Below are 11,883 nucleotides of genomic sequence, written 5' to 3'. Positions count from 1 at the left end.
CAGTAGTTGTCGAGGGTGCAGCAAGTCAGCACCTCAGGAGTAAATGTCAGTTGGCTTTCCATTGCCGATCATTAAGAGTATCTCTACCGAGTGTTAACTCTAGAGAGTTAAAAACAGCAGGTCTGGGACAGGTAGAATGTCCAGTTGTAATCTAGAAAGGTTTATTATTCCCTGAAAATATTGTTGCAGGCAGCATGACTGACTGAGCCTCAGCCCCGCCAACGATGACAGTATTTAGACATTAAAATGAGTGTGGGCTTTTCCTTTTCATTGAAAAGACAATCTGTCCTTTGTATTGTGGCCCAGGCCAGTCATGCATGTGGCTGTGGGGTTTATCTGACCACGTGACTCAGCATGAATCCCTTCCATGGGTAGCGTCTCATATGGCACCCTATTCCCTATGAAGTGCACTACTTTAGACCAGAGGCCTATGGGCCCTGGTCAGAAATAGGACTCTGGTCAAAAGTAGTACACTATATAAGCAATGAGGTGCCATTCGCGGCACCGGCCAATGATTGTGCTGGACTTGGACTGACTGCATGGGCACATTTTCTAATGACAAAAGACAAGTGAACTGCCAATTTCAAAGGGCATTATTACAGGATCATAGGATGAATGCCAGGGGTAATGATGCCTAGCCCTACTATAGTATAGATGCCAGGGGTAATGATGCCAAGCCCGACTATAGTATAGATGCCAGGGGTAATGATGCCAAGCCCTACAATAGTATAGATGCCAGGGGTAATGATGCCAAGCCCTACAAATAGTAATAGATGCCAGGGGTAATGATGCAAGCCCTACTATAGATGCCAGGGGTAATGATGCCAAGCCCGCTATAGTATAGATGCCAGGGTAATGATGCAAGCCCTACTATATGATGCCAGGGGTATGATGCCAAGCCCTACATAGTATAGATGCCAGGGGTAATGATGCCAAGCCCTACAATATAGATGCCAGGAGTAATGATGCCAAGCCTACTATAGTATAGATGCAGGGGTAATGATGCTCACGCCTACTATAGATGCCAGGGGTAATGATGCCAAGCCTACTATAGTATAGAAATGCCCAAAGGGGGGGGGGGTTAAAAAAATGGAAAATGCCCAGCCCTACTATATGCAGGGGTAATGATGCAAGCCCTACTATAGTATAGATGCAGGGGTAATGATGCCAAGCCGCCTACTATAGTATAGATGCCAGGGTAATGATGCAAGCCCTACTATGTATAGATGCCAGGGGTAATGATGCAAGCCCTACTATAGTATAGATGCCAGGGTAATGATGCCAAGCCCTACTATAGTATAGATGCCAGGGGTAGATGCTAAGCCCTACTATTACGTATAGATGTCAGGGGTAATGATGCCAAGCCCTACTATAGTATGATGCAGGGGTAATGATGCCAAGCCCTATATAGTATTGATGCCAGGGGTATGATGCAAAGCCCTACAAAATAGTATAGATCGCAGGGTAATGATGCCAAGCCCTTTCACAATGTCTTTCTAGAATCCGTTTTACCCATTCCCCTGTCTGTCACTATGTCTTCTAAACCCGTTTTACCATTCCCCCTGTCTGTCACATATGTCTTCTAGAACCGTTTTACCCATTGCCCTGTCCGTCTTTCACTATGTCTTCTAGAACCGTTTTACCCATTCCTGTCCTGTCTTTCACTATGTCTTCTAGCACCCGTTTTACCCATTCCTGTCTGCTTTCACTATGTCTTCTAGAACCCCGTTTACCCATTCCCTGTCGTCTTTCACTATGTCTTCAAGAACCCGTTTTACCATTCCCTGTCTTCTGTCACTATGTCTTCTAGAACCCGTTTTACCCATTCCCTGTCTGTCTTTCACTATGTCTTTCTAGAACCCGTTTTACCCTTCCCTGTCTGTCACTATGTCTTACTAGAACCCGTTTACCCATTCCCCTGTCTGTCACTATGTCTATCTAGAACCGTTTAACCCATTCCCTGTCTGTCTTTCACTTGTCTTCTAGAACCCGTTTTACCCATTCCCCCTGTCTGTCACTATATGTCTTCTAGAACCCGTTTTACCCATTCCCCTGTCTGTCTTTCACTATGTCTTCTAGAACCGTTTTACCCATTCCTGTCTGTCACTATGTCTATCTAGAACCCGTTTACCCATTCCCCTGTCTGTTCACTATGTCTTCTAGAACCTGTTTTACCCATTCCCCTGTCTGTCTTTCACTATGTCTTCTAGAACCCGTTTTACCCATTCCCTGTCTGTCCATATGTCTTCTAGAACCGTTTTACCCATTCCTCTGTCTCTTTCACTATGTTTCTAGAACCCGTTTTACCCATTCCCTGTCTGTCACTATGTCTTCTAGAACCCGTTTTACCCATTCCTCTGTCTCTTTCACTATGTCTTCTAGAACCTGTTTTACCCATTCCCCTGTCTGTCACTGTTGTTATAGAACCCGTTTTACCCATTCCCCTGTCTGTTTTCACTATGTCTTCTAGAATCTGTTTTACCCATTCCCCTGTCTGTCTGTCACTATGTCTACTAGAACCCGCTTTACCCATTCCCCTGTCTGTCTGTCACTATGTCTACTAGAACCCGCTTTACCCATTCCCCTGTCTGTCTTTCACTATGTCTTCTAGAACCCGTTTTACCCATTCCCCTGTCTGTCACTATGTCTTCTAGAACCCGTTCTACCCATTCCCTTGTCTGTCACTATGTCTATTAGAACCCGTTTTACCCATTCCTCTGTCTGTCACTATGTCTTCTAGAACCCGTTTTACCCATTCATTCCCGTCTGTCTTTCCCTATGTCTTCTAGAACCTGTTTTACCCATTCCCCTGTCTGTCACTATGTCTACTAGAACCCGTTTTACCCATTCCCCTGTCTGTCTTTCACTATGTCTTCTAGAATCCTCTACATATTCATTCACCATATATATATATACACACGTCCTATACATTCCTATCCTGATACAGAAATGCAAATTCATTTAAACATAATTAATGTGTGAAGTCCCAATGATATCTCTGTAACCTTTCTTTGTATTTTCTAAATAAGCATGAATGACAAAGACACATTTAAAAGGGGAGGAAATTCAGTATTAACCCAATAACTCCAGATAAATAGTGCTACATTTACATAAAGCTGTTAGAAAAGCTAGTATTTATAAAACACTTAGTCAACTATTTAGGCCATGATTACAACTTATTAACATCGAATCAAAATCACAAGGAGTAAAATACCTTGCTTTACATAAATAAATAAAAATACTCTAAATCAATATAACCAACTCCAATAAATATTTAATTTAGAAAAACATTCACACTGACTTCTGATCAGGTTCAAATTAAAGCCGTATGAAGGAAAAGACATGGCAGATCAGCACATGAAATAAGAATGACAAGCTCCTGTTATTAACTGGGATTTCTGAGTGGCAGACAGTCAGACGCATTTATACAAAAAACAAACATTCATTTGTAAAAGGAGGAAAACAGAGTTTGTAAAGTTGCCACTCCTCTGATAGTTCTGCTGGAGAAAGGATCTTTGTCTTTTGGATGACAGGCTGAGGAACAAAGAGGCCTGTGAGATTCCCATGACGAGGTTGTTATTGTTATTGTGGAACATCATCATTCACTTTTAAGCCTTTTGTACTGTTGTCCATGGAATGAGACGCCCAAACTCAAGGGACAATTCAACACAAATAAGTTGTGTTCAAATCAAATGAGCCGATTTCTATTTGATTCAATTCAAAACGAGCCGATTCAGTTAAATTCAGCCCTTGTCTTATTGGTCCAGATCCAGCGTGTCGAGCTCCTCCTCTACCTCGTCCAGGTCATCTCCAGTGAACAGGTTCTCGTCTACAGGGACATCCTCCGTGTCCCCCTCTCCATCCACTCCGTTCTCCTCCACCTCTCCACCACAAGCCTCACTCAGTTTGTCTGCATGTAGGAGAAGAGCAGCAGAGGGATTTATTCCGCGATGTGAAACGGTCAAAAAGAACGTTGACAGTCCCCTATTTAAAACATGATCTATACTATACATTTCTATCTGAAAGTTCTGTAACGTTGCACTCTCCTGAACAGACCCCAGGCCACGTGCCAACAATATCAGTGGATGAAGTGATCATTGAAACCAGCAGAACCCCCCCCACCGCCCCACCTGACTATGCCTGGTCAGATAAAAATGATTACAACAGGAAATGAGCTGTACAGTTTCTTTGATGGAAACTTTTGGACGGACAGACATCCTGTGAAAAAAGCAACAGAAGTGAAGGTTATCAAACTGTCGGGACGGACAGACATCCTGTAGAAACAGTTAGACAAGCCAGGCAGTGCTCACCATCCGTGTCCTTAGTGGGCCGAAGGTCTGGCAGCGAACCGGTCTCCTGACGCCAATGTGATCCCGGCGTGATCCACCTCTTTAGGAATAAACCTGGCCACGTCAATGTCCAGGAAGTCTTCAGCATCCACTACCTGTCAGAGAAGCATAGGCTTAAATATTAGATGTTTTAGTGTTCTATATATGATACTAATCTACCTATTAAAACCAAGTGACCATTCAGGACAGAAAACAAACAAGGAAGTCCTAAGAGTTGTCGAACTACATATAACACATATCTATTGTCAAAGTAACATTACACTTCATTATATTATAACTTTGTTATTTAATTTAATCTGTTATCCCATCTAACAGTAAAATTTACCTCATCACCATCATCGACCTTTGGTATCATCTGCCTCTTCATCATCGTCAGCAACCAGGTCGGGGCGGAACTCAAAACACTTCACGACCACTCACCTGGAAGAGAGAGACGTTTTCACACCATATACACTGACTGGACAAAACATTAGGAACACCTTCCTAATAATGGGTTGCACCCCCTTTACTGCCCTCAGAACAGCCTCAACTCATCAGGGCATGGACGCTACAAGGTGTCGAAAGAGTTCCACAGGGATGCTGTCCCCATGTTGACTCCAATGCTTCCCACAGTTGTGTCAATTTGGCTTGTTGAGCCTTAAAAGCCGGTGCGCCTGGCACCTACTACCATACCCCGTTCAAAGGCACTTAAGTATTTTGTCTTGCCCGTTCACTCTGAATGGCACACATACACAATCCATGTCTCAAGGCTCCTCCCCTTTATCTACACTGATATGAAGTGGATTTAACAGGTGACATCAATAAGGGATCATAGCTTTCACCTGCTCAGTCCATGTCATGGAAGGAGCAGGTGTTCTTAATTTTTTGTACACTCAGTGTATAGGACAATGTTCAGGGCAGGACATTTCATTCAAGGGGTTTTGTCACCACCCGGTGGTAGGAGAAGGGGTGGCTCATGTGCTTCAGTGTATATTGAAATATTGTCCTTCCTCCCAGGCTATACAGAGGAAATGTAAATACTGTATTTACCAGTACATTACAATTACCTGGATCAACATGAGCTCAAAACAGAGACCCAGAAACCAATGACGTCTGCTAGATATACTCTAGGTTTTTGTACCAGACTTATTATTGCTCCTGTCTCAAATAACAATAACGATAAACCTAGTAGCAACTCACGCCCAGTGACCTGCCTGCTGAGAAATCAGCCCTCTTCCTCTCCAAGTCCTGCTCATCCTTAGCGATCCTCTCCTGTCTCTTCCTCTTCTTCCAGGCTAGGAACGTCTCCAGAGTGATACGGGTGACGTTTGGACCCAGGGCTGATCGCTGCAAATATAGATGATTAAAACAATGTTAAGTGTTTTTTGTCACAGACATTTTGGTAACAAATAGCCATTAATACACCATTTAGAGACTATGAATAAATACATATGACATTTTTGTTGTTGTTGTAAACATTTCTAAAAGGAAACATGGTCATAAAGTCTTATTACCAACATTTACTTCACAACTCCAGTACATTAGGAATGATCCTAGACATAGAATGACATAGATTATGTTTCGCAACTCTCGTACATTAGGAATGATCCTAGACATAGAATGACATAGATTATGTTTCTATGGGAATGATCAACCTACCTCATTCTCGATCAGCTCCTCCAGTGAGATCTCCTCCTCCAGATTCTCTTCTTTCGTCTTGTCCTTCCTGAGGACGAACCCGGCAGGAAGAGCATGGCGGTACATACAGCTGTCTCCTCCCCCGGGACAGACCCAGAACCAACCATACTTGTTGTTCTCTATGGCATCCAGGAAGTACTTACAAACCTATGGGAGAAAACATCACTTCAGTCCGCCTCGTAGAAGAGCAAAGCATTGGAACAATAACAAATGCTGTTAGTTACAATATGTAACACGCATTGTAATAGGTAACATGTAGCAATACGTAGGTTAACAGAGATCCTATAGGTCATTCTATGGACTAACAAGCATGTAACACCGAGCATGTAACAACAAGCATTGTTACAATATTTAGCCTTCCAGTAATTTGTTTGTTGATACGTACAATCTGAGTTTGTTGAGTTTTGGCTTTCTTCATCTCTGCCTCTCCGTGTTTCTTGTTGACGACTTCCTCAAGCTTCTTCTCATCCCAGTTGTCCATGGTGTCTATAACAGATTGAAAATACATACATGTCGCATCACAACGAACAATCATCAAAGTGCAGATAAGTTCATTCCCTGACACTGTGGTGGGCAGCATGTCACATCACAAACCTGATGATATATGCATAGTTTATAACATAATTTACAAATGAAAGTTAGGCTACAAAACGGCGTCAACAAGCCTATAAATTGTAATCATAGAGACAACACGCTTACCTTTTTTTCCAGGTCTTCATCTCTGCCATCGACATACAGACTGCGCTTTTCACACTTCCTCTCGAGAGTCAGGTCGTGGGAGAACTTATCTCCCTCGGTACACTGGTCTCGCTTGAAGAAAACACAAAGCACAGATTTGGGATCCACACCTGACAACAAGAATTAGGAGACATGGGGAAGAAGAATTAGGAGACAAGGGGAGAGGAATTAGGAGACATGGGGAAGAAACATTAGGAGACATGGGGAAGAAGAATTAGGAGACATGGGGAAGAAGAATTAGGAGACAAGGGGAAGAAGAATTAGGAGACAAGGGGAAGAAGAAATTAGGAGACAAGGGGGAAGAAGAATTAGGAAGAACATGGGGAAGAAAGATTAGGAGACATGGGGAAGAAGAATTAGGAGACATGGGGAAGAATAATTAGGAGAACAAGGGAAGAAGAATTAGGAGACAAGGGGAAGAAGAATTAGGAGACATGGGGAAGAAGAATTAGGAGACAAGGGGAAAGAAGAATTAGGAGACAAGGGGAAGAAGAATTAGGAGACATGAGGAAGAAGAATTATGGAGACAAGGGGAAAGAAGAATTAGGAGACAATAATAATAATAATAATAAATGGGTGTAATATACTGTAGCCTTTCTCAAGGACCCTCAGGCAGCCTTGTGGTTAGAGTGTAGGGGTGGCAGGTAGCCTAGTGGTTAGAGTGGAGGGGTGGCAGTAACCTAGTGGTTAGAGTGTAGGGACGGCAGGTAGCCTAGTGGTTAGAGTGTAGGGACGGCAGGTAGCCTAGTGGTTAGAGTGTAGGGTGAAGGGTAGGCCTAGTGGTTAGGAGTGTAGGGGTGGCAGGTAGCCTAGTGGTTAGAGTTGTAGGGGTGCAGGGTTTAGCCCTACGTGGTTAGAGTGTAGGGGTGGCAGGTAGCCTAGTGGTTAGAGTGTAGGGGTGGCAGGTAGCCTAGTGGTTAGAGTGTAGGGGTGGCAGGTAGCCTTGTGGTTAGAGCGTTGGGCCAGTAACCGGAAGGTTGCTGAATCGAATCCCCGAGCTGACAAGGTAAAACTGATGTTGTTCTGCTCCTGAACAAGGCAGTTAACCCACTGTTCCACAGGGCGCCGATGTCAATTATGGCATCCCCCCCCTCCTCATTCAGGTCAAATGTAGAATACATTCAGTTGGACAACTGACTAGGTATCCCCTTTTCACTCTAACTTCAATGATGTACCATTGACTTTAAGAGAATGAGAGGCAGTTATGTCGTTTTACAACTAGGGTATGGAGGGGTGTGAGGGACAATTTGAAAATAATGTAGGCCTATTAGAGCCTTTTTTTTAAACACTGCCAAGAATTCTATCACTCCATCATAAATAGTCCCAGTATCTTTTGGCGATTTTCTGTGCAGACACAACAGGCTTGAAAAGCTCATTCAACTCTTCCAGCTCCTTCTTCTTATCTCCTTCAGCAGCTGCGACCTGATAACATCCCGCACAGACACACAAAGTGTCCCAACTTTGTAGGTTGGGACACAAAGGTTCAGTCACACCAAAAGTAATATTGGGGACGGGGGCAGGAGCTACAGTGCCTTGCGAAAGTATTCATTCCCCTTGGTGTTTTTTCCTATTTTGTTGCATTACAACCTGGAATTTAAATAGATTTTTATTTGGATTCCATGTAATGAACATACACAAAAATAGTCCAAATTGGTAAAGTGAAATTAAGAAAATGTCTTGTTTCAAAAAATAATAACTGAAAAGTGTTGCGTGCATATGTATTCACCCCCTTTGCTAAGACGCTCCTAAATAAGATCTGGTGCAACTAATTACCTTCAGAAGTCACATAATTGATTAAATAAAGTCCACCTGTGTGCAATCTAAGTGTCACATGATCTGTCACATGATCTCAGTATATATACACCTGTTCTGAAAGGCCTCAGTCTCTGCAACACCACCAAGCAAGCGCAACAGGTCAGGGACAAAGTTGTGGAGAAGTACAGATCAGGGTTGGGTAATAAAAAATACCTGAAACTTTGAATATCCCACGGATCACAATTAAATCCATTATTAAAAAATTGAAAGAATATGGCACCACAACAAACCTGCCAAGAGAGGGCTGCCCACCAAAACTCACAGACCAGGCAACGAGGGCATTCATCAGAGAGGCAACAAAGAGACCGAAGACAACCCTGAAGGAGCTGTAAAGCTTCACAGCGCAGATTGGAGTATCTGTCCATAGGACCACTTTAAGCTGTACACTCCACAGAGCTGGGCTTTACGGAAGAGTGGCCAGAAAAAAGCCATTATATATTAAAAAAAAAAAAAAAATTTAAGGCACGTGGGAGACTCCCCAAACATATGGAAAAAGGTACTCTGGTCAGATGTTACTAAAATTGAGCTTTTTGGCCATCAAGGAAAACGCTATGTCTTGTGCAAACCTAACACCTCTCATCACCCCGAGAATACCATCCCCAAAGTGAAGCATGGTGGTGGCAGCATCATGCTGTGGGAATGTTTTTCATCGGCAGGGACTGGGAAACTGGTCAGAATTGAAGGAATGATGGATGATGCTAAATACAGGAAAATTCTTGAGGGAAACCTGTTTCAGTCTTCCAGAGATTTGAGACTGGGATGGAGGTTCACCTTCCAGCAGGACAATGACCCTAAGCATACTGCTAAAGCAACACTTGAGTGGTTTAAGGGGAAACATTTAAATGTCTTGGAATGGCCTCGTCAAAGCCCAGACCTCAATCCAATTGAGAATCTGTGGTATAACTTAAAGATTGCTGTACACCAGCAGAACCCATCCAACTTCAAGGAGCTGGAGCAGTTTTGCCTGGAAGAATGGGCAAAAATCCCAGTGGCTAGATGTGCCAAGCATATAGAGACATACCCCAAGAGACTTGCAGCTGTAATTGCTGCAAAAGTCGGCTCTGCAAAGTATTGACTTTTGGGGGGTGAATAGTTTTGGGGGGTCAATATTTGGGGGGTCAATATTTAGCATCTTCAAAGTGGTAGACATGTTGTGTAAATCAAATGATACAACCCCCCCCCCCCAAATATGCCAACGGGGGTGAATACTTTCGCAAACCACTGTAGTTAGGCCAAGTAAAGGTAGATAGCTAGTGTTCCCACCTGTCGTGCGTTCTGCTGTCCATGCTTGACGTGATGAGTTACAGTTTTGATGAACATCTAGTGCTTGGCTCCTTTCTTGTTCTTCAGTCCAAATGTCTGGTGAATGTACAATCAGCAGACTGGTCATATCTAGGCTAACTACCTGACACATTGACTCCCAAGATGACTCCCAAAAGATTCAGCCATGTCTCAGGACAACACGATCAATCAACCAGTATGATCTGCCTCCTGAACAACAGGGATGGTCAGCTAGCTGTTTTGACGTTAATTAATAAACATGTAGCTAGCTATCTAACTAGCTGGTATCTAGACAGATGGCAATACAAGAGAGCCAGCTAGCAGTTGTTGCATAACAACTAGCTAACGGTAGCTTTAACCCTGATCCTCACTTCTTACCTCAATAATATTTTCCTTCTTCTTCTCTTGGGTCTTCTTACTACCTGCTGCCCCTGATGCCCGGGCAGATTTCTTCAGAGGCATGTCGGTTTAAAAGGTTAAAGAAATGAATCCAACCGCAGCTAATTAAACGTGATGTTGTTGCTATTTTTTAGCAAATCGGGTTAACCACAGCAGATACTGTCAGTTGAATAGTAGCACATGCATACACCGCAAAGTGGGCAGAAGGTTACGGGGTGTACGCTGATTACGCATTGATCACACCAATAGTGAAAAAAAGGCGCAAATTTGTGACGCAGAGTCATTTGGTTATGTGAGCAACAAAAAAAGTGAAACAACATTCAATTTCTGCTACTATTTATGTCAAACCGTTTAACACATACATTTTCATGCATACGTTTCGAGAAATCCAATTTATGCATCACACAGAACGCACCCCAACTGCCTCTGCCACTCAACACTCTAAGGCAATTAGCAGCGTTCCATTAGAAATTAATGTGCGTCTGGTTTGCCAAAATGTAATCACGGTCGGTGGGATCGAGGCGTTAGCGTAGTCATTCAAATTATTATTTTTATTTACCTTTATTTAGCTAGGCAAGTTAGTTATTAAGAACACATTCTTATTTTACAATGACGACCTAGCGTAGTCATTTACGTTTAAGTAGTAGCAAAGACAGGGTTAGAAACTTAAAAGCCTACAGTAAATAAATAGTTTCCCTCCCCTCAACAATATTTCTAATTGCACATTAATATAGATTCATATTTGTCCGATAATGGAATATTTGCATGTGTCTGAACAAAATAGAGCCCCACAGTGGAGGTGTCGTAATACCCATAAAACTTAGCGGTCAAACAGGATTTTTTTTTTCCCATTTTAGAAACACTTAAAATAAGGGCTGTGTTTCGTTTAGGCTTACCCTGGCGTGACGTTTCCATAGCCATGTAAATCTCTCTCGGAAAAGGTCACTTTTATCAATATATTCGGCTGTATATACTATCAGATTTGAAAATGCTAATTAGCATCAAAGTAGACATCGTGCAAGACTACAAATCCCTGCAAGCTCCTGCACATCATCTTTCGCTGACACCTTTACTAACAAGTATTGTGTCAATGTAAAACTTGCACAAGACAGTTAACAGAATTGTCAATTTAAAGAAATGTTGCCAATTTATTCATTACTCATTTTAGCTAACAGATATCTGGTGCAGTCCATGAGGAGGAGATGCACTGCAGTACTTAATGCAGCTGGTGGCCACACCAGATACTGACTGTTACTTTTGATTTTGACCTCCCCTTTGTTCAGGGACACATTATTCAATTTCTGTTAGTCAAATATCTGTGGAACTTGTTCAGTTTATGTCTCAGTTGTTGAATCTTGTTATGTTCATACAAAAATGTACACATGTTAAGTTTGCTGAAAATAAACGCAGTTGACAGTGAGAAGACATTTTTTTGCTGAATTTATATATTTCTTGTAAGATTAAAACAACAACAACATAAACAACTTGTTACTTTCTCCCCTGTTGTGAGGGGAGAGTTATCTGTCTAACAGGGACAGTACAGGTGATACCTGTTGTGTGGGGAGAGTTATCGGTCTAGCAGGGACAGTACAGGTGATACCTGTTGTGTAGGGAGAGTTATCAG

At 42.6% G+C, this 11,883-nt stretch overlaps 1 pseudogene; it reads right to left on the bottom strand.

The window, feature by feature from the left end:
- Nucleotides 1-3,081: 3,081 nt before the first annotated feature.
- LOC112076150 (zinc finger CCCH domain-containing protein 15-like) lies at nt 3,082-10,443 on the bottom strand (annotated as a pseudogene).
- Nucleotides 10,444-11,883: the final 1,440 nt, after the last annotated feature.

Source organism: Salvelinus sp. IW2-2015, unplaced genomic scaffold (genome assembly GCF_002910315.2).
Source record: "Salvelinus sp. IW2-2015 unplaced genomic scaffold, ASM291031v2 Un_scaffold3599, whole genome shotgun sequence".
Taxonomy (NCBI): Eukaryota; Metazoa; Chordata; class Actinopteri; order Salmoniformes; family Salmonidae; genus Salvelinus; species Salvelinus sp. IW2-2015.
This window is presented reverse-complemented; position numbering and strand designations above follow the sequence as displayed.